General features: G+C 39.3%; 1 long non-coding RNA gene across 1 annotated transcript in view; it reads left to right on the top strand.

The window, feature by feature from the left end:
- The window catches only part of LOC138917203 (uncharacterized), a 32,694-nt gene extending 14,659 nt beyond the window's left edge, over positions 1-18,035 (top strand). Inside the window, exons 5-6 of the long non-coding RNA XR_011424905.1 lie at positions 16,201-16,392; positions 17,953-18,035. This is a non-coding gene — a long non-coding RNA (uncharacterized lncRNA). The remainder of the gene's footprint in view (positions 1-16,200; positions 16,393-17,952) is intronic.
- Positions 18,036-24,236: the final 6,201 nt, after the last annotated feature.

Here is a 24,236-nt window from a genome sequence, read left to right as displayed (position 1 = left end):
TTTCACATGTGTGTCTTGAATCTCCTTCTGCCTTTCTCTTATAAGGATACATGTGATGGCATTTAGGGCCCACAGGATAATTCAGGATAGTCTCTCTGTCTCTTTATCACATATGTAAAAACTCTTTTTCCAAACCCAGTGATGTTTACAGGTTCTGGAGATTAGGATCTAATATCTTATATCTGGGGCTGACCATTGTTCTATTTAACACACTCATTAAGAATCTCTCTGCCAAGATCTACCACCAAACTCTGGCAAACTATTTCTCCAAAGCTCTCTCCCTTGAAATATCTATATCCTTTGCAATACTAGCTTTGTTTGAAAAGCAATTCTTCTTGAGTTGTGTTGGGGAATTTTAGTTGAGCTGAGGGCAGAGGGCAGATTGGGTTTAGGTGTAGTTTGCTGTGCCTGTGAGCGTAGTGTAATTGAACACAAAGAGAAATATTCATGTCTAGAGCCACAGGATGGACCATGGATCAATGCTCTGTTATTTGTCCTGCCTGGGCTTTGACTGGAGAACAAATCACAGAGAGGTGCTTGTCCCTTATTTCTCTCTCAGGAACATGCATGTTGATATTGGCACCTTCTGGTGCAGATCGTCAACCGGTTTCAGAAATTTGTTGGTCCTATCAACATCTGAAGTACAGGACCTAATGAATGGGTGAGCCACAATACCATCTTAATGAGTAGTATTTTAAGAGTGTTTCTTATGTGCACTGAGCTAAGGAATATATATGCCTTTTAAAAATTTAATCTTCACAGTAACCTTATGATATTGGCACTGCTATTATACCACTTTTACAAAAAAAAAGGCACAGAAAGCTTTATTAGTTTTCTAAAGTGATGGAGTCAGGACTTGAATCTAGATTTAATAAATACTTTAATAACTCGCAAAAGCTGTCAGGTTTCGGCACCACATTCCAGTAAAGAGCAGGAAAGTCAATGCTGTGTTTCTAAAGGTGGGCAGCAACAGACCTTGCCAGAAGGCAAAGACAGGCTGGAGGAAAGCGTTTGAAAGGAAGACACAATCGATCAAACTGAGGGAGGAGGAACTTCTCCAAGATTGTGAAGAGAACTTCTACTCCACTCCATGGCAACTTGGTGGACCTCAGAGACAAATGACCCAGGGTCGCATCTAGGTCATGAGATCTGGATATGGGGAATCCTAGTCTCATGAAAGATCTTGCTCCAAGTGTAACACATAGTGGTGGACACACATTCGTGCAAGGGACTCTTTGTGCTTAGAAAATGACCATATCATGGATGACGAGCATAGAGCTACATCCTGGAAACCTCTCCAAGTGTTTTAGGCTTTGTCAAATCTCAAGTTTCTCTCACACAGTCATGAATGTAGGAGCAGGGAGTTCCAACAATGACTGAGATTGAATTTCTCAACACTGTGCTGACACATAACTCAGGGTAATATTGACTTTTATTTGGGGGGAATAAAAGCTTTCTGATGTTTCTCCATTTCTCACATTCAAATTTGACAGTGGGAAAATCATGGCCCCCATGTTGTTCTCCTTGGCCACAGGGCTGAACGTAAGCATGATGACACTTCAGAGAGAGGCCAGATTCTGTATTTATTGTGGCCATGGTCAATAAGAGGATTTTGAGCTACCTGGAAGAATGGGACTTAGTGGAGAATGTTCCTTCAGTTGCCCTTCATGCTGCCATTTCTGAAATCTACTTATCACACTTTCTAATTAGCAGACTAGGAAGAAAATATGAACCAGGACATTTTCTGCCTCTCTGAAAACAATAGTGTTTAATTATTCTTTAATTCAAGCAATTATTATTTGTTTGCAGGCTTTTTAAAAAAATTTTTTTGCTCAGAAAGATTTGCCCTGAGCTAATGTCTGCTGCCAATCCTCTTTTTTTGCTTGAGGACGATTAGCCCTGAGCTAACATATCTGTGCCAATCCTCCTCTATTTTTTTGCATGTGGGACACCTCCACAGCATGGTTGATGAGTGGAGTAGGTCCATGCCTGGGATCTGGGCCCACAAACACAGACCACCAAAGCAGAGCGCATGGAAATTTAACCCCTCAGCCACAGGGCGAGCCCTGTTTGTGGGCTTTTTAATCTGCATTGTTCTCTGATCATAAGGCTCCTAATGGTCATTGTGAGTTGCACATTTTCCCCAAAATTAAGGATGCCATGGGATACAAGTTCTCTTATCTCTACAGTACTTCAACTGCTTCTCTTATCTCTAGTAATTCTAGGACTCACTCTAGTTTGGGGCTTTATACTTCAGTGGCCACGAATGTGCTAGAGCAACAAGATATAAAACCCTCTTGACGAGAAGATACTTTAAAATGAACCCACATTCATTATAATTATTATTATATTCACTACTGCTTTGCCCTTTTGCTCACTTTTGAGATTCATTCTATAAATATCATTGGGTCTGAAAGAAACATCTGGAAAGCTCCAGTATGCCCAAACAAAAGAAGTCATCGTTTCTAAGCCTGCTAAAATGTACCTGGCATTTCCAAATGAACCTGCTTTATCTTAATAAGCAGCAATTATTCCATGTTCTTATTTTAATCCTAAAGCAAAGGGCTGCCTCTCAGCCTAGAAGCAAGTTTGCAATGTTGAGGTCTCTATGAAATATTTCCTCCTTAGTTTCGACAGCCTATTTTCTGAGATGGAGATTGAGTGACAGCTTAAAAGAGTACAGATTATAAACCCATTTAAGAATGCTGCATTCTTTGAATTTGTCACAAATGGAAGGAAAAAACAGGGTGACACAGGCAAGGCTCAAGTGCCAACATGTGTCTTTCTGTTTATTCATTATTCAAGGGTCAGACCCTCAACCAGGGCCAGAGAGAAATGACAAAAATAAATACATATCAGTGCAACAATCTGCAATTTAAAATAATGGAAAGCAAGATTCCTATTCATTTTTATGGCACGAACCTGACATCATTGCACTCCAATTTTCTATAATGAAACCAGCTGGGCTCTGGGAGGGAACTAGTAATAGGTTTTAATGGATAAAATCTGCCATTGAAACTGGCCATTTTCTAATGCGATCTCAGTGCTTGGCACCCAGCCCATCATACGGCATCATGCCTTCTGCAGTGCTGCACCAGTTTCTGAGATGAGAGTGAAGTAAGCACAGGAGGACTGCTGAGCTTGGAGGAGGCTCTCCCCTCTCCTCCTGGAAGAGTTCCAAGCCACAGTTCAGGGTTCTATAGTCCCAGCTGGACAGACCACTGGGGAAGAACCAGGGAACTGTCAATGTCTTCAGTAAACGCTTGCAGAGGCCACGGAAGCAGGGATCAAAAGAGAGGCAGAGATGGCCAGGCTAGGTGAGGATGCTACCTTCTTCATTTCTTTTTTTTTGAGGAAGATTAGCCCTGAGCTAATTGCTGCCAATCCTCCTCTTTTTGCTGAGGAAGGCTGGCCCTGAGCTAACATGCATGCCCATCTTCCTCTACTTTATATGTGGGACGCCTACCACAGCATGGCGTGCCACACGATTCCATGTCCTCACCGGGGATCCAAACCGGCGAACCCCAGGCCAATGAAGTGGAACCACTGTGCCACCAGGCCGGCCCCTGCCTTCTTCATTTCAATGGCAAGCCCCTGAATCAAGTTCCAATTCTTCATGCTGACAGTAGACACAACTGGGTTTCACTGGGTCTGGATTAACAGTCAACGAGTGTTTTGCTCTCTCTTCCCCACTCATTCCATTAAACCATTTCTCCTCTCCTCCTATTCAGCTCTCAAACTGCTGTTAACATATGAAAATAGCATGCAAAGAATGGAATGGGCTGACTGCCATGGAGATAAAAATGGGATGTTCATTCTAATTTATTTCATGGCATCACGCCTTCTCACGGCCTCTGTTTTCTTTGCTAGGCAGCTGATTGCCTCTTTGAGAATATGATGAGTCTGGCCCTCAGCCTTGTGTTTGAGCCATGGTTGAGGTGAAATAGGTAGCCAGCTTTTGGAGGCTGGACACACATCTGAATAGTCACCCTGCCCAAGTTTGTCTGGGCACAGAAGAATTAGGCTCTTTCTTTTTTTTAACTTGTACCAGATTTTCGGCTAAACAATCTCTAATGTTCATTTTGGTGAAAAGCTGCATTCTAAAAATGAATGATGTTTTCAAATAATGTATACTCACTTTGCCTAAAGCATGTTCTATAACTTCTGTTCCAACTGCCTCATGGCAATGGTCCTGCAGCATGAGTGCAAGATTTAAAAGCATATTTAAAATGCTTTTTAGAGTATGAGGCATGACCCAAACAGAAAACGTAGATGCATTCACGAGGGTCATTTCTTCAGCATCCATGTGTCTTGACTAACGTTACCTGATTTTGCGACCATGTGTCTTTCTCTGCGCTGCCTCCCTCTAATAGCTGTGGCCATGGCTGCCAGCACTAAGTTTTGTTACCACACAGAACAACAACAACAGAAAGGCAAAAGGAAATTTGATTGAGTAAACGTTATCTTGACCGATAAATTGGAAAGTCTGGATTATGATCCAGAGTGGTAATGATCCAGGCTTCTGATATGAGGTTGGCACAAAACATGTCTGTGATTCTTTCTTACCTCTCCTGCTTATGAAGCTACTGACTTTACAGCTTCCTTGTTCAACTCGAGGTGCTACATGATGCCTCTGACCTTCCCAGGGTCTTCCTTCCTACCACTGCCCGTCACTCATGCTACATTCCAACTGCGGACATTCTCTGATCTTTCAGGTCTCCCTGCAGTTACCAACCCCTGGTGAATTTCTGCTCCTTCTTCTTTCTGCAAGGCATTGTTCAGCTGCCGAAAGTAGAGCTGCTTTCTCTGTTCTCACTGCATATTTATATTTCCAACTATCAACTGCCCACACTCCTACCTAGTGAGCATCGCAAATGTGAAGAATATAATCTGACGTGTGGAAGGTGTTTAAAAAGCATTTGTTACATGAATAGATGAAACAGGAACAGAAAGTAAAAGATCCTTAAAACTCTAAAACAAATGGCATTTTTTTTGTCCCCTAGGTGTTCCAGAAATACAGGAATTAGAGCTTGGTTTCCCATTTTATGCAGATTGCTGTTCTCTGATTTTATATCTTTCTATTACAGTCAACTCTATTGTGCATCCTTAAAGAAGATAACAATGGTATGAATAATAAGAAAGAAGATACTTCAAAGATAATTTATCTTTGATATTCATAATAGTGTTTTAAAGCAGTTTTTCTTTCCAACTAAACTTAGGGGTAAATGGAGTAGAAAACAATCTGAACCTTAATATAAGAGACGCAATTTCTTTCTTGCTTTGTTAACAACTTACTTTATGATTATGGTCAAATCCTCTCTCCTCTTTCAGTATTAGTTTCTTTTTTTCCCCAATTTTTTAATTTGAGTTCATAATAGTTTACATCATTGTGAAAATTCTGTTGTACATTATTTCTTGTCTGTCACCATATAGGTGCTCCCCTCCACCCCTTGTACCCACCCCCACTCTCCTTCCCCTGGTAACCACTGAACTGTGTCTTTTGTCCATGTGCTTGTTTATATACCACATGTGAGTGAAATCATATGGTGTTTGTCTTTCTCAGTCTGGCTTATTTGGCTTAGCATAATTCCCTCCAGGTCTTTCCATGTTGTTGCAAATGGGCTGAATTTGTATTTTATTCTGGCTGAGTAGTATTCCATTGTATATATACCACATCTTCTTTATCCAATCACTGGTCGATGGGCACTTGGATTGCTTCCATGTCTTGGCTATTGTGAATAGTGCTACAATGAACATAGGGGTGCATAGGTTACTTTGGATTGCTGATTTCAAGTTCTTTGTGTAGATACCCAGTGGTGGGATAGCTGGGTCACATGGTAGTTCTATTTTTAGTTTTTTGAGGTATCTCCATACTGTTTTCCACAGTGGCTGCAACAGTTTGCATTCACACCAGCAGTGTATGAGGGTTCCCTTTTCTCCACACCCTCTCCAAAATTTGTTATTTTTAGTCTTAGTGATTACAGCCATTTTAACAGGTATAAGGTGGTATCTTAGTGTAGTTTTGATTTGTGTTTCCCTGATGATTAGTGATGTCAAACATGTTTTCATGTGTTTATTGGCCATCTGTATATCTTATTTGGAAAAATGTCTGTTCACATCCTCTGCCATTTTTTTTTTTTTATTAATGTTATGATAGATTACAACCTTGTGAGATTTCAGTTGTACATTTTTGTTAGTCATGTTGTGGGTACACCACTTCCCCCTTTGTGCCCTCCTCCCACCCCCCCCCTTTTCCCTGGTAACCACCGATCAGATCTCCTTATCAATATACTAACTTCCACCTATGAGTGGAGTCATATAGAGTTCGTCTTTCTCTGACTGGCTTATTTCGCTTAACATAATACCCTCGAGGTCCATCCACGTTGTTGTGAATGGGCCAATTTTTATTTTTTATGGCTGAGTAGTATTCCATTGTGTATATATACCACATCTTCTTTATCCAATCATCAGTTTCTGGGCATGTAGGTTGGTTCCACGTCTTGGCTATTGTAAATAATGCTGCAATGAACATAGGGGTGCAACGGACTCTTGAGATTTCTGATTTCAGGTTCTTAGGATAGATACCCAGTAATGGGATGGCTGCGTCATAGGGTATTTCTATTTTTAGCTTTTTGAGAAATCTCCATACTGTTTTCCATAGTGGCTGTACCAGTTTGCAATCCCACCAACAGTGTATGAGGGTTCCTTTTTCTCCACAACCTCTCCAACATTTGTCGCTCTTGGTTTTGGATGTTTTTGCCAATCTAACGGGTGTAAGGTGATATCTTAGTGTAGTTTTGATTTGCATTTCCCTGATGATTAGCGATGATGAACATCTTTTCATGTGTCTCTTGGCCATATTCATATCTTTTGAGAAATGTCTGTTCATGTCCTCTGCCCATTTTTTGATCGGGTTGTTTGTTTTTTTGTTGTTAAGCAGTGTGAGTTCTTTGTATATTATGGAGATTAACCCTTTGTCGGATAAGTGGCTTGTAAATATTTTTTCCCAATTAGTGAGCTGTTTTTTTTGTTTCAATCCTGTTTTCCCTTGCCTTGAAGAAGCTCTTTAGTCTGATGAAGTCCCATTTGTTTATTCTTTCTATTGTTTCCCTCAACTGAGGAGTTATAGTGTCTGAAAAGATTCTTTTGAAACTGATGTCAAAGAGTGTACTGCCTATATTCTCTTCCAAAAGACTTATTGTCTCAGGCCTAATCTTTAGTCTTTGATCCATTTTGAGTTTATTTTGGTGTGTGGTGAAAAAGAATGGTCAATTTTTAATCTTTTGCATGTGGCTGTCCAGTTTTCCCAGCACCATTTGTTAAAGAGACTTTCTTTTCTCCATTGTAGGCCCTCTGCTCCTTTGTCGAAGATTAGCTGTCCATAGATGTGTGGTTTTATCTCTGGGCTTTCAATTCTGTTCCATTGATCTGTGGACCTGTTTTTGTACCAGTACCATGCTGTTTTGATCACTGTAGCTTTGTTGTATGTTTTGAAATCAGGGATTGTGATTCCACCGGCTTTGTTTTTCTTGCTCAGGATTGCTTTAGCAATTCACAGTCTTTTGTTGCCCCATATGAATTTTAGGATTGTTTGTTCAATTTCTGTGAAGAATGTTCTTGGGATTCTGATTGGGATAGCATTGAATCTGTAGATTGCTTTAGGTAGTATGGACATTTTAACTATGTTTATTCTTCCAATCCATGTGCATGGAATGTCTTTCCATCTCTTTATGTCATCGTCAATTTCTTTCAAGAAAGTCTTGTAGTTTTCATTGTATAGATCCTTCACTTCCTTGGTTAAGTTTATCCCAAGGTATTTTATTCTTTTCGTTGTGATTGTGAATGGGATTGAGTTCTTGAGTTCTTTTTCTGTTAGTTCATTGTTAGTGTATAGAAATGCTAGTGATTTATGCACGTTAATTTTATACCCTGCTACTTTGCTGTAGTTGTTGATTATTTCTAATAGTTTTTCTATGGATTCTTTGGGGTTTTCTATATATAAGATCATGTCGTCTGCAAACAGCGAGAGTTTTACTTCTTTGTTACCTATTTGGATTCCTTTTATTTCTTTTTCCTGCCGAATTGCTCTGGCCAGCACCTCCAGTACTATGTTGAATAGGAGTGGTGAAAGTGGGCACCCTTGTCTTGTTCCTGTCCTCAGAGGGATGGCTTTCAGTTTTTGTCCATTGAGTATGATGTTGGCTGTGGGTCTGTCATATATGGCCTTTATTATGTTGAGGTACTTTCCTTCTATACCCATTTTATTGAGGGTTTTTATCATAAATGGGTGTTGGATCTTGTCAAATGCTTTCTCTGCATCTATTGAGATGATCATGTGGTTTTTGTTTTTCATTTTGTTGATGTAGTGTATCACGTTGATTGACTTGCAGATGTTGAACCATCCCTGTGTCCCTGGTATAAATCCCACTTGATCATGGTGTATAATCTTTTTGATGTATTGCTGTATTCGGTTTGCCAAAATTTTGTTGAGGATTTTTGCATCTATGTTCATCAGTGATATCGGCCTGTAGTTCTCCTTCTTTGTGTTGTCCTTGTCAGGGTTGGGGATCAGAGTGATGTTGGCTTCATAGAATGTGTTAGGGAGTACTCCATCTTTCTCAATTTTCTGGAACAGTTTGAGAAGAATAGGTATTAAGTCTTCTTTGAATGTTTGGTAGAATTCTCCAGAGAAGCTGTCTGGTCCTGGACTCTTATTTTTGGGGAGGTTTTTGATTACCGTTTCTATTTCCTTACTTGTGATTGGCCTAATCAGATTCTCCAGTTCTTCCTGATTCAGTTTGGGGAGATTGTAGGAGTCTAGGAATTTGTCCATTTCTTCCAGGTTGTTCAATTTGTTGGCATAGTTTTTCATAGTATTCTCTTATGACCTCTTGTATTTCATTGGTATCTGTTGTGATTTCTCCTCTCTCATTCCTAATTTTATTTATTTGCGATTTCTCTCTTCTTTTCTTGGTGAGTCTGGCTAAGGGTTTGTCAATTTTGTTAATTCTTTCGAAGAACCAACTCTTTGTTTCATTGGTCCTTTCTATTGTCTTTTTTGTTTCAATATCGTTTATTTCTGCTCTTATTTTTATTATTTCCCTTCTTCTACTGACTCTGGGCTTTGTTTGTTCTTCTTTTTCTAGTTCTGTTAGGTGTCGTTTGAGGTTGCTTATGTGAGCTTTTTCTTGTTTAGTGAGGTGAGCCTGTATTGAGATGAATTTCCCTCTTAGGACTGCTTTTGCTGCATCCCAAATGATTTGGTATGTTGTGTTCTCATTTTCATTTGTCTCCAGATAATATTCCTCTGCCCATTTTTTAATGGGCTGTTTGGTTTTTTGTTGTTCAGTTGTGTGAATTCCTTATATATTCTGGAGCTTAACCCCTTATCAGATATATGATTTGCAAAAATTTTCTCCAAATTGGTTGTCTCTTTGTTTTGACACTAGTTTCTTTTGCCCTGCAGAAACTAGTCTAATGAATGCCCACTTGTTTATTTTTTCTTTTGTTTCCCTTGTCTGAGAAGACACGGTACTCAAAAAGATCCTTTTAAGTTTGATGTCACAGACTGTACTACCTATATTATCTTCCAGAAGTTTTATGGTTTCAGGACTTCTCTTCAAGCCTTTGATCCATTTTGAGTTTATTTTTGTGTATGGTGTGAGATAATGGTCTGCTTTCATTCTTTGGCATGTGGCTGTCCAGATTTCCCAGCACCATTTATTGAAGAAACTGTCTTTTCTCCATTGTATGTTCTTGGCATCTTTGTCGAAGATTAGCTGTCCATATATGTGTGGTTTTCTTTCTGGGTTTTCGGTTCTGTTCCGTTGATCTATGTGCCTGTTTTTGTATCAGTACCATGCTGTTTTGATCACTATGGCTTTGGAGCACATTTTGAAGTCAGGGATTGTGATGCCTCCAGCTTTGTTTATTTTCTCAGTATTGCTTTAGCAATTTGAGGTCTTTGGTTGCCCAATATGAATTTCAGGATTCTTTGCTCTATTTCTGAGAGCAATGTCATTGGGATTCTGATTGGGATTGCACTGACTCTGTAGATTGCTTTGGGTAGTATGGACATTTTAACTATGTTTATTCTTCCAATCCATGTGCATGGAATCTCTTTCCATCTCTTTATGTCATTATCTATTTCTTTCAATAATGTCTTATAGTTTTCATTGCATAAGTCCTTTGCCTCCTTAGTTAAATTTATTCCTAGGTACTTTATTCTTTTATTTGCAATTGTAAATGGAATGGTATTCTTGAGTTCCCTTTCTGTAAGTTCGTTATTAGAGTATAGAAATGCAAGTGATTTTTGTAAGTTGATTTTGTACCCTGCAACTTTACTTTAGTTGTTAATTATTTCTAATAGTTTTCTGATGGATTCTTTAGAGTTTTCTATATATAAGATCATGTCATCTGCATATAGTGAGGGTTTCACTTCTTCAATCCATATTTGGATTCCTTTTATTCCTTTCTCTTACCTAATTGCTCTGGCCAAAAACTCTGGTACTATATTGAAGAAGAGTGGTGATAGTGGGCATCCTTGTCTTGTTCCTGTTCTCAGAGGGCTGGAATTCAGTTTTTCCCCATTGAGTATGATGTTAGCTGTGGGTTTGTCATATGTGGGCTTTATTATGTTGAGGTAGTTTCCTTTTATCCCCATTTTGTTAAGAGTTTTTATCATAAATGGCTGTTGGATCTTGTCAAATGCTTTCTCTACATCTGTTGAGATGATCATTTGGTTTTTATTCCTCATTTTGTTAATGTGGTGTATCACATTGATTGATTTGCAGATGTTGAACCATCCCTATGTCCCTGGAATAAATCCCACTTGTTCATGATGTATGATCTTTTTGATGTATTGCTGTATTCAGGTTGCCAATATTCTGTTGGGGATTTTTGCATCTATGTTCATCAGTGATAACGGCCTGTAGTTCTCTTTTTTTGTGCTGTCCTTTGTCAGGCTTTGGTATCAGAGTGAAGCTGGCCTCGTAGAATGTGTTAGGAAGCGTTCCATCTTCCCTAATTTTTTGGAATAGCTTGAGAAGGATAGGTATTAAATCTTCTCTGAAAGTTTGATAGAATTCCCCAGGGAAGCCATCTGGTCCCGGGGTTTTATTCTTGGGGATGTTTTTGATTACTGTTTCAATCTCTTTCCTTGTGATTGAGCTATTCAGATTCCCTATTTCTTCTTGATTCAGCTTTGGGAGGTTGTAAGAGTCTAAGAATTTATCCATTCCCTATAGATTCTCTATTTTGTTGGCATATAGTTTTTCGTAGTATTCTCTTATATAATCTGTTGTATTTCTGTGGTGTCTGTTGTTATTTCTCCTCTTTCATTTCTAATTTTATTTATCTTAGCTTTCTCTCTCTTTTTCTTTGTAAGACTGGCTAGGGATTTGTCAATTGTATTTATCTTCTCAAAGAACCAGCTCTTTGTTTCATTGATCCTTTCTACTGCCTTTTTTGTTCCAATAGCATTAATTTCTGCTCTGATTTTTATTATTTCTCTCCTTCTGCTGACTTTGGGCTTTGTTTGTTCTTTTTCTAATTCAGTTAGGTGTAGTTTGAAATTGCTTATTTGGGTTTTTTCTTGTTTCTTAAGGTGACCCTGTATTGCCATGACTGTCCCTCTTAGTAGCACTTTTGCTGCATCCCATATGCGTTGGTATGATATGTTTTCGTTTTCATTTGTCTCCAGATATTTTTTGATTTCTCCTTTAATTTCTTCAATGACACATTGCTCATTCAATGGTGTGTTGTTTAGTCTACACACCTTTGTGCTTTTCTCAGGTTTTTTCTTGTAATTAATTTCCAGCTTTATAGCATTGTGATCAGAAAAGATGCTTGTTGTTATTTCAATCTTCTTAAATTTATTGAGGTTTGCCTTGTTTCCCAACATACAGTCTATTCTTGAGAATGTTCTGTGTGTACTTGAGAAGAATGTGTATCGTGCTGTTTTTGATTGGAGTGTTCTATATGTCTATTAAGTCTATCTGGCCTAGCTTTTCATTTAATTCTACTGTTTCCTTGGTGATTTTCTGTCTGGATGATCTATCCATTGATGTGAGTGGCATGTTGAGCTCCCTTACTATTATTGTGTTATTATTAATGTCTTCTTTTAGGTTTGTTAATAGTTGCTTTATGTACTTTGGTGCTTCTGTGTTGGGTGTATAGATATTTATAAGTGTTATTTCTTCTTAGTGGAGTGTCCCTTTGATCATTATATACTGCTCCTCTTTGTCTCCCCTTACCTACCTTATCTTGAAGTCTACTTTGTCTGATATAAGTATTGCAACACCTGCTTTCTTTTGTTTTCCATTAGCTTGCAGTATCGTCTTCCATCCCTTCACTCTGAGCCTGTGTTTGTCATTGGAGCTGAGATGTGTTTCCTGGGGGCAGCATATTATTGGGTTTTGTTCCTTACTCTATCTCACCACTCTGTGTCTTTTTATTGGAGAATTCAATCCATTTACATTCAGGGTGATTATCGATATCTGAGGGCTTAATGCTGCCATTTTATCACTTGTTTTCTGGTTCTCCTGCATTTCCTTTGTTTCTCCTCCTGTGTATTTTGGTCTACCAATCGAGTTGTATAGTTTTTAATGTTGTGTTTCTTTGTTTTCTCCTTATTATTTGTGTCTCTGTTCTGATTTTTTGTTTAGTGGTTACCCTGAAGTTTATATTCATGATCTCGTGGATATGACAGTCCCTTTTCTGATGGCTTCTAATTTCCTTAGACCAAACTGATTCAGTCCCTTTCCTGTTCCCCTCCTAAGTTGTTTTTCTCACATCTTATTCCATCTTGTGTTATGAGTTTGTGTTTAAAATGACAAGATTATCTTTGTTTTTGGTGTTTTCCTTCCCTTTGCCTTTAATGCTATACTTGAGTATTTGTTATCCTGCTCTGATTCTATCTACCTATTTAACTCCTTGCTCTGTGCTTTATAATATCTTATCCCCCTTTTATTTCAGGTATGAGGCCCTTCTTGAGGATTCTTGTGGCAGGGGTGGGGGGGCGGGTGTCTCATGGCTATGAACTCCCTTAGGTTACATTTGTCTGGGAAAGTTTTTATTTCTCCATCAAATCTGAAGGATATATTCACTGGATAGAGTATTCTTGGCTGAAAGTTTTTGTCCTTCAATGATTTGAATACGTCATTCCAGTCTCTCCTAGCCTGTAAGGTTTCTGCAGAGAAATCCACTGAAAACTTGATGGGGGTTCCTTTGTAGGTTATTTTCTTCTGCCTTGCTGCCCTTAGCAGTCTTTCTTTGTCATTCAATTTTGCCAGTTTCACTACTGTATGCCTTGCAGTAGGTCTTTTTACATTAACATATTTTGAAGATCTGGCAGCCTCTTCCACATGGATTTTCTTCCCTAAGTTTGGGAAGGTCTCTGCTATTATTTCTTTGAACAAGCTTTCTGCTCCATTCTCCTTCTCTTCTCCTTCTTGAACACCTATAATTCTTATGTTGTATTTCCTAATTGAATTGGATATTTCTCAGAGACTTTCTTCATTTCTTTTTAGTCTTAGTTCTCTCTCCTCCTTTATCTGGAGCATTTCAACACGTCTATATTCGATTATACTGATACGCTCCTCTATGGTGTCCTCTTGAGTGTTCAAGGAATCCATATTTTGTTTTATTTCTCCCACTGTGTCTTTCATTTCTAATATTTTGGATTGATTCTTCTTTATAGTTCCAGTCTCTTTTGTGCAGTAGTTCTTGAACTCGTTGAATTGTTTCTCTACATTCTCTTTTACTTCTTTGAGTTTTTTGATGATAGCTGTTTTGAATTCTTTGTCATTTAGATTACGTATTTCTTCATCCTCAGAACTAATTTCTGGGTACTTGTCATTTTCTCTCTGGTCTGGAGATCTAATATAGTGTTTGATATTGTTACAAGCAGTGGCTCAGTTCTTATACATCCTGATATTATTTGGTGGCAGTTACCACTTATCACCCCTGGGTGGGGGTTGAGAGCCGCATATTCTGAGCCCTCCGCTTTCAGCTGAGATCCCAGACAGTGGAGCTGTGCCTGGCAGTGGGAGATGGGGTCCTTTCTCCTGCATACTCTTGGGGCTTTCTTGCTCTACTCTCTTGGGGTATTTGCTTGGTAAGTTTACCCTAGGGAAAGCTTTCGCTCCAGTAGAGGGCTTCCCTCTAGGCTGCAAGGGCCCTTGGGAGTTCTTGAAGTTCCCATGAATGAACGTCCCCCGATCCTTCCCTCTAGGAAGCCTCCCGTGGTCCTGATCACAGTCTTTAGGGGAGGGAGCAAAGATTTCTCTTACCCTATTCCACCTCCTCTGAGGGAGCCTCCAGCCTCTCCACCATCCATCGTATGGCTGCATGGATCCCTCTGACCTTGTGTTGTGTTTGGATGTTGTCTGTTGGAGTATGGATGTCTTTTTTTTTTTTTTTTTTTTGTATATTGGAGGAGAAAGATTTCTGAGAGACCTCATTTTGACGTGATGCTGCAGTATTAGGTTTTGTAATCTCTAAAGTGGGTTGATTTTGGTCTGAAATGAGTAGGATCAGATGATCTCTAAGGTCCCTTTCAGCTCTGTGGTATTGATGTCAAACCTCTTACTCTCAGGTTGGTGCCCAATGCACAGTAAGCCGCTCACTGAGACATCAGGTGCTTGGGGATAGAGAAAGTTTTATTCAAATTAGCCAAAAGGAGAAGGTGAGAGGATAGGTTTTCTCAAATCCACTTTCACAAAAGAAAAGAGCAGGGGGTTTTATAGAGCTAAGAGCTTTGCAGGAGAAGTTTCAGAGAAACAAAGGGGAAATCCACGTTCCTTTCACTCCAGATATGCCCATGGGCAGTCTGACTTCTGAGTGTCAACGGCAGCTGGGAGCTAGTTATCTGGTGATTGTGACTTCCCGGAAGGCATTCTTTTTCTTCTGCAAAACAAGCTTATAAGTACTTAGGATCCTTGAGTCACCCCTCAGGCTAAACAAGAAAACAGCAAATTAACAAGATTAACTTCTTTTCATCTGTGTCTGTGTTGGGAACAGAGTGCAAGGGTAATCATGTTGTTATTGAATATTTACAGTAACCCTCAGGTACTCAGCTTCAGTATATTGTTTCCAAAGATAGCCACCAATACTGCATCCCATCCATGTGCATCATGACACTTCTCCCGATAAGAGTGTGAACGTCTTTTCCTCCCCTTGAGTGAGAGTGAAAGAACTCTTTTTAAGACTTCTGAGAGATTTAAGGCAGAGCTAGTAGAGCTTCACAGCTAGACAATAGGGTGTCTAAGAATCTTGCTGTCCCATATCCGCCTGATAAGCCCAAAGTAGAGAGACGTGTGTCTCAGAGAGAATCATAGATGTGGCTTTGGGGGCCACAGTAAAATTTCTAGAAAACCTACAAAATTTTTAAATAATTGTCCTAGCAGTCCCAGCTTGGACTAAAATAAAAAGTGAAAAATGACAAGAACCTCTGGGTGTCCAACATTACCTGTTGGTAAGAAGCAGGATGAGAAAACTACTTAGCTGTAAGCATGGGCCCTTTCTTATACAAAAGGAAAAAATGACTTTGAGGGCAGAGCCTAGAGGAAAGGAGAACTATGAATTAAGGAGCCACTCTCAAAGCGCAGGACTGGGCCCTGATCAAGGAACATTTCTCACCCCCATAGTTGGGGGAACTGACAACACGTGCCTAACTTTCTGAACAAATATGTCTATTGTGGTTACTCCATTCTTATGTCATGATGTCGGATATATTTGTGTGGGGTAAGGGGCTGATAACTTGCTTTGGTTGTCGTTACTGTTGCTGTTTTGATTTCCAAATTTCCAGATCAAGAGGAACCATAGCTGTGTAGCTTCATCCACATCTAGCCACATCCAGACCTGGTTTAAATCCTGGCTTTTGGGCCTGAGCCTGAGGCACTGTTTGGATGAGACTGAAGGTCTTTGGGGTGTGGGATGAAATTTGCATAAGTTGTTGTGACTATAGTGCAAACTGTGGTAGGTTGTCTCCAAAGACGGCCATAAATAAGCCTATTCCTGTATGCATATGCAACATTTCCATGGAGTGGTGGACTCTGTCTCTCCTCCCTTTGAATCTTAGCTGAACTTTAACTTGCTTTGACCAGCAGAATGCAGTGGAAATAATACTAGGCCAGTTCTGGGCATAGCCCTCAAGAGTTTTCATAGCCTCCTTTTCACTCTCTTAAACCACCATGTAAGATCCCAGCTACCTTGATGGAGAGAGAGGACCCACCAAGCACCAGCTATTCCAGCTACCCTGTATGAGCTTCCAGACAAGTGAGTGAAGTCACTGTGGACATTCTAATAACCCCAGTCAAGTTCGCAACTGAATGAGTGACTTCAGCTAACAGCCCATGGAGCAGATGAAACGTCCAGCTGACACACCAAATTGTGAGAAATAATAACAAATTGTTGTTTTAGGTCGTTGAGCTTTGGGGTGGTTTGTTCCATGGCAATAAATAATTGCTGATTATCTATAAGTAAAATTATATTGTCTACTCAGATTCACAATAATTCATGGTTTAGGTGAGCAGTCTAAAAGCAGAAAGGAGAGAGGTTATCTGGTTGGTAGTAAACAGAAGCTGTAGATAATCCTCCCGTAAATGACTAAGAGTTGACTGTGCTTTATTTTTTACCCTAATTTATCTTGTCTTATTCTGTATGTACATTCTGCCAGGGCATCAGAATTCAAGTGGGCGCGTTTAACCAATTATCCGCCACTTATTTTTTGTGGAGCAAAATCCTAATTCATGGAGTTGTAGAGTTGGAGAACAGTCAAGAACAGGCTCCTCACTAGGAATATAAGGTCCACAGAGGTGCCATGAGAAATCCATGTTCGTAGAGCAAGATATTGGCATTTGGGGACAGACTGAATGAATGATGGACCAGATGTTTCCCTTTTTATTCCGGCTACATGGCAGAAAATAGAGAGTACCTTAATTTCCTTGCTTATGAAGGGCACGTGGCAAAAAGGCACATTACTTCAATGGAGCTTTTGGTAGACCCACTGATCCATTAATATGAAATGCTGGGAAACCTCATAATGAATTACATTTGACACAAGGACTTATTTATTATGAAGTAGATCCCATTTGAATGTGAAGTCTACACAAGAAGGTTTAGTTACAAAATTTTTCTAAAATCCTCATTATAACATGCTCTTACCTATAAGGTATTACCAAAACTCTGAGTTAAGGAGACAGTAAATAAGAGGTATTAGTGCATCAGAGACTGAAACGGCAGACAATGTGGTATACATCAGCAACCAAACATATTTGATTATTTACAGCCCTTTCCCCATTCAGAGGTCTCACTCTAACCTCACTGAAGCTTTAGTGCATCCAAACTCCTGACAAAGTTTATAATGGAGCTCTTGCTGTTCAGACGTATTTGAGAAATAGCTCCGCTCCTGGGTTTCCATAGAGACCACTTCCCAACTTGTGGCTGAAGGTAACCTCTGTCAGCCATGGCTGGGGGTAGTTATCAAGCTGTCACTGGCAATTTTCCCCTTCATTTACTAGAAGCAACATTCCAGAAAGAAAATAACAGGATGACATGGTGAGAACACACTTTCACTTTGAAACTACAATTTTGGGAAGACTACTAGTGTTGACTGCAAGCTCCTGGTCCCAGGGGATCCTGGGCTAGCCCTAATCTGAGCAGCAGAGTGAGCAGGAGAAACAGCTCTGGACTGGTGGTCAGACTAGATGGGAGTTCTGGCCTTTTCGTGCGAGCTCTAAGAGCTTGGGCATGTCACATCTGCAACAGGAGCCTCAGTTCCTTTCTTCCTTTCTTATGAATGTAGGTAATGGTTTATGCCCCGCTTGCTTCAAAAGATTCTTGTAACAATCAAATGAGACAATAGAGTTAAATGTGCTTTGTAAACTGTGAAGTGCTATGCAGATATGAGGCTTTGTTCTTGTTTCTGACTTTTGAATTTCTGCATTTCAGAGGCTGCCGGACCGTTTGGATTATAACACCGAATACTATTTTAGTCCCTGCAAATAAAGTCTAGGTGTGTGCCACAAAACTGAGCTGACTAAGATTGTGTGTTAGATTTAAGAGCAGCCAGGAAAAAATAAGAGAGTACTTCATGGCATTTTCCTTGTCAGAATTCATAGATACTCACACGGAGTCTATTAATTATAGAAACATCTGTTAAAGGAACGACCTTGCTAAAAGCTGCTTCCCTCCACATAGAGAAATTGCTAGAATATTTTAAACTGTGCAAAGGACAGATCTAATTTATGTATGTTTTCTGAAAACACAGGCACTACATATATTTTAAATACAGCTAAAATTTGGCAAGTGATTGTAGGAGAAACAATCTTACAACTGAATAAGGTCTTTTTGAAAAGAGGCTTTGTACTTTTAATGGCTTTCGATTCTCTGACTGTCTGAACAGGTGAAACTGGATCTTACACACGGGCAGCTGATTTTTTATTCAGCGATCTCACTCCATTCCCAACTCTTTCTATTGCTAAGAAAATGAGATCTCAGTGTTTTACTTAATACTGAGTCCCGGGGATATTCACGGAACCAGAAAAAAAAAAAACAGTTAAATAATGAAATTTTTTGTCTACGTAATGCGAATTAAATAATTCAATGACATCTAATTCAACAAACATTTAATAAGTGACCATTCAAACCCAGGCAATATATCAAGTGCTGGAGAAACAAACAAACAAATGAAGTCATGAATTTGTCCTTAAGAAACTGGCAGCTAAGTAAGTAATTTGGTGTTATCAGTGCAATAATAAAAGCACATACAGGAGGCAAAAATAGCCTAACTAAAGAAGTGCTGATTTCCTGGGTTAGGCAAGAAAGAATCCTTGGAGGATAAGTCTCAGGTTTATTTTCAAAGATCCTAAAGGAGACAGCAGATGTCCAAGGTTGGGGCAGGCAGACATTTAAGACCCAGGGACTAGTTTGTGCACAGATGTAGTAGCATTCTCTGGTAAAGCACGCTTGGAGAGCTGCAAGGTGTTTGATATTGCTAGTAAAAATGCAAGCAGAGAACACTCGTGGCCGGGACTGGAGAAGGAGTCGGGAGCCAAATGATGGAGGCCGTTGTGTGCTAAGCTAAGCAGCTTGGATTTTACTCCGTAGATCTGCAACATTTAATATGGATGACCCTAACCAAATATCGCTATTTCAATTACAATTTAAATTAATTAAAATTAAAAAACATTAAATTGTCCCTCATCCTCACCAGTCACTCTTGAGATGTTCAGCAGCTACATGTGGCTACTGGCTACCATATTGAACTGCTCAGACACAGAACATTTTCATCATCGCTGTCTATTGCACAGCACTATGATAGATATTTGGAATCCTTTGAAATGTTATAAGTGAAAAAATGCTGTTAATATTTGCGTTGAAAAAATAGCTTTGACAGGAAGATAATGTGTAGTGTATGAAAAATTAGACTGCTAATCTACACAAGGTTACACAAAACTACAAGGGCAGTGAGGACCGGAGAGAGGTGGCAGATTTGAGAGGTAGAGTTGAAGCAAGCTAATTTTTATCACTGTGTTGATCAGTTGTATGACTAAACTGATCAGGGACAGCAATCAAGAAGAAATGTGTGTAAAGAAGGGTTAGGCTAATTTTGTTTCTAAATGAAAGTGGAGGAGGGGACTGCTGAAGATAATAGGATGGCAAGAATCAACTAAACAGGTTCCATGGCCCCATGTAGACCATGAACTTGACAGCCTGAAATTTTCATTTTCAAGCAATACTTTGACATTTCTAAAACCGCAGGCATATTTATCTTCACATCAAAGCACTAAATTATAAATCTTTGAGAGGTTGAGAGGCAAGTTTAGAAAATGAAGTTCTCATGAAAATCTTACAGGGAAGTATAGTTCAATGTTTCCAATGTTCTGGTCGTTTAGCACTGTCTTTTTTGCCCACGGAAATGACTTCGAGTCTCACATCTTCCTACTGTGCCTTCTGATTGAACAGATCGGCTACAGCCTAGTTGATGAGTGGCCCAGTTAGCCAATGGGATGTTTGAGGTTTCTGTCACTTCCATCATTTGTAGGCAGATGGAAGCTATGGTACTTGGTGAAAACTATAGTCAGAAGAAGGGGGACATGGTTAAGAGCCTACATAACTAAAGCTGGAGGGAAGGTAGCTTAAGTATTTTGCTTCCTAGCAAAATTGTAAAGTTGGGACATTGTCTCCTAAGGAATTGCTCCAGACCCCCTTCCACTCAATATTCTTCTCCTCTTGACTATGTTGTCCCATACACCCCAATATTAATCTGTACCACTGCTACTACTAATAATGATCACATTATTTTTTTCATTTACTGAGCACATACTAAGTGCCGTGTGTTAAATTCTTCTGAACATTACCTCTCCACGTTATCTCAGCTATGAGTGCTTGAATCAGATCTCAAACTGAGCCCTGTCTGATTCCAAAACTATGGTTTTAACTGTTCCATGCCACTCCTTCTCTGGGGAATGCTGTGGGGCCACTGGGTCCTCCATTAAGGAAATGCAGCAGAGCCTGGCACTTTCCATAGCCATAGGCATGGGTCTTTTTTCAATAATGAGTCCTATAAGAAATGATAATTTGGCTTCTGAGACTCTGAGAGGGCTTTTCCTTTTCTTCCTCCAGGATTAACTGGATCCTGTATGAGAAGAACAATGTGGGAAAGTGGTAATAATTAAGTCAAATATGTGGATCCAGAATGAGGCCTGGTGTTCAGCCAGGGCCAATGGGGTCAGCAAGGAAGCTAGAAGCATGAAGGTCAACAGGACCAGGCCAAGGAGGTTGATATCTCCCAACCACCTCAGTCCTTGAGGAGTAAATGGTCATTCGGCACAACTGCCAAAGAGGAGAAACAAATCCACTAGAGAGAGGTTATAAGTATCTAGTAAACATGTGAAACACATGAAACTCACTAGACATTAACAGCATACCATGTTATGCCTTCCAAAGTAGCTGGGATATTTTTTAGAAAAAGATAAATGTTCAATAGGGGTATGCTGACATGGGCAACCACATACATTACTGACATATGGGTAAATATGAATAATCTGCTAAGAAAGCAATTTGGCAATGTTTGAAAAAGGTTAAATGTGATTTTTCTCTCACTCTTAATTCTACCTCAAGAAATACATCCTAAACAATATATTTAAATACAAATAGCGAGGAAGTCAAATGAGCATCAGAAGAGAGATGGAGAAGTAAATTCTGGAGTGTTCATAAAATGGAATTTTTTTTGTAGTCAATAAAAAGAATTCCACCAGTACAAAAACACACATTAATAAAGACTGCAGGGGAATATAATCAAATGCCTTTTGTGGATGCTTCTAGATGTTTGGGTTGCAGATGATTTATTCTTCTTTTCTCTTTCGTAATTCCCAAGTTTTTGGCAAAAAGACCATAATCACAATTAACAGATTTTGGAGAAGTAGTTTGATATAGTGGGAAGAGCACTGAGCTTTGGAGTCAGACTTTCTGGGTTCAAACACCAGTTCCAGAATTAGTAATTATGTGACTCCAGGCAATTTGCTCAACATCTCTGTGTCTCAATTTTCTCATTGATAAAATGGGATGATGATCATACCCACTTCATGGAGGTTAAATGAGTTAGTGAATATAAAATGTACTTTGGACAGTGCTTGGCACATAGTAGAATTATATAGCATTAGCCTTTATTGTTATTCTTAATGTTGTGACAGAGGAAGAAAGACCTGAGTTTCAGTCAAAGCTGGGTTACATATTAGCTGTATGACATTCAGCAAGTCATCACTCCTTGCTGAAATTCACTTTTTTCGTTTATAAAATTAGTGTAATAATGCTGATCTTGTTTTTTAATGAATACTAATGATTATGTATAATATAAAATATATACAATATTTATATATAATATATAAGCAGGTTGTTTGCAAAGATTATTAGATATATAACTTATATGTGATATACATATAATATATTACAAACATACATAGTATAAGCAGAATACATGAATTACATATGTTTGTAGTATAAGCTAAATAAATGTTAGCTATTATTAAATTTAAAATCAGTAAATTTGTTGTAAACCTAAGGAGCACATATGTAGAGAACATTTGAAGGTCATCATTATGTCATAATATTTTCCTTGTGTTCTGTAGCATTTTACATGAACAGACTTCTTAATATAAGAGCACTTACTTAGTACACTGTCTGAGATAAAGAGATGCTGCTGGTTCAATATCATAGCAAAAATTCCTAAATGTCCAACGTACAAATCAAATGTGGAATAGTCACAAAGTCATAATTTAGCCCACTGAGGCAGCAACAGTCAGCGTGTAGATGATAATTCCTTTTAAGGTGAACAAACAGCTAAGAACCACGCCTCTCAAGAGATTTACAGTTTGAAGAGGGCTGATTCAGAGTTCTAGAGTGAGGTGCTGAGCAGGGTATGACCACGGGAAATGCAAGATGTGTGTGTGTGTGTGTGTGTGTTTGTGCTAGGGGGCGGGAGGAGCTTCCCTAGTACCCTTTCCCTCCAAGGCACATAGACTGTGCTCTGATCTTCTGGGTCCTTAGAAATCAGGATTTCTCACTGTGGAGGTGGTTGCCCCTTGAGAAAACATCTCACAGAGAAGACGCGAGATGTGTCTATGGCTGTCCCAGGGCCTCAGTTCAACTGTGACCTCCCAGGTGAAGTGCGGGGAGCCTTCCAGGGCTGTGGATGCTCACAGGCAGTGACGGTCCCTGTCTCCGCTGACTTGAAGGGAGCAGACTGCATTAGCATCAGCTCTCGGTGCCCTGCATGTTCGGTTCGAAGTCGCTGGCCCAGATTAGATACAAATTGTCCTCCTGAACAGGAGAGCTCTGTACTCAGATGAAAACTATTGACTTCCAATCCACTACCCAAATGACTCTATCATTAGGCCACATTAGGTAATTTGCTTCAATTTTGACTTTTGGATTTGGGCCTGAGATTCCATCGTCAGGCTGTACAATTGAGTGTTGTTTAATTAGTTTTAAAAAAATTCTGTAAACCGGGGCACTTATTCAGGATTCTAGGAGTATCTTGCCTCTCCTGTCTCCCACCACACTCCCACTTTTATCAAGACTGTGTTAAGGAACTTAACATCGGAGTCTTACTGGCAAATCAGGAAAATCATTAACACTCAATTGTAACTGCTGCCTTCAGTCTGGAAAAACTGTTTATGCTCCTCCTGAGGATTAACACTTTATTACACTCTGAAAAGAAGTCCTGTAGAAGCCTCTGCCTTAAAAATGCCATTCCTCCCAAAAGTTCTAGCACCTGGTAGACAAAGGATGAATTTGCTAAACATGCAGTGAGCCGGTGCAAATCAATAAGAACAGAAATCAGGAAACAGCCTCAGTTGGCAAGAGCAGAAAGCTTGGCTATTTTTCACCACTGCATTCCTGGTGTCTAGAGATCCTGCCCAGCATGTAATGGGTGCTTAAAGAAATCTAAAGAAAAAAATGGATAAACAACACGAAAAAGGCAAAGAAAATAAATATGCTTAATCTCACTAATAAAGAAATAAAAATAAAATACAACTTTTATGTTGACAAAAATGAAAAGGTGTGTTGGTAGAGGTGTGAGGAAAACAGACATTCTCAAACATTGTCCGTGAGAATTTAAAGAGTTATGATGCTTAGAGGTAAACTGTGTTATATCTATTGAAATTGTAACTTCCATACCCTTACCCAGCAATTCCACCTCTCTGATTTCAGTCTCCAGATAAACCTTTGTCATGCAATGACATGTGTGTAGGTATGGTCATTTCAGGACTGTTTGTAAGAGTGAAATATAGGAAAATACCCACAGTGGTAAATATTTTTATAACTATAGACAATATTTGTTGAGCACTCACCTGGTGCTGTTTAGTATGTGTTTATCAGGCAATATTCCACTTAATCCATTCAACAAACTTAGGAAATTGATTTTATTAATATCCCTCAGTCTCAGAAGAAGACAGGTTCAAAGGCAGATGCTGAAATAGAAAAAGCTTAGGGCTTTATTTTTTTCTCTTCTTTCTTTTAATACCTCGTACAACATACTATTCTAGGTGCTTATAATTTTTAATGCATTTAATTTAATTTAAGTTATGCCTCTTATCATCATCCCCATGTTAGAGTTGAGGAAACCAACACTTAAACAGGTTAAGTAACTTTTTCAGGATCTCACACACAGCAAGCGGCAAAGACAGGTACTATTAGCCACTGTGCTGTGTGTCTTCCTAGTTAAATAT

The sequence above is a fragment of the Equus caballus genome, chromosome 13, assembly GCF_041296265.1.
Source record: "Equus caballus isolate H_3958 breed thoroughbred chromosome 13, TB-T2T, whole genome shotgun sequence".
Classification (NCBI taxonomy): Eukaryota; Metazoa; Chordata; class Mammalia; order Perissodactyla; family Equidae; genus Equus; species Equus caballus.
Note: the sequence above shows the minus strand (reverse complement) of the source record. Positions and strands in the feature narration are given on the sequence as shown.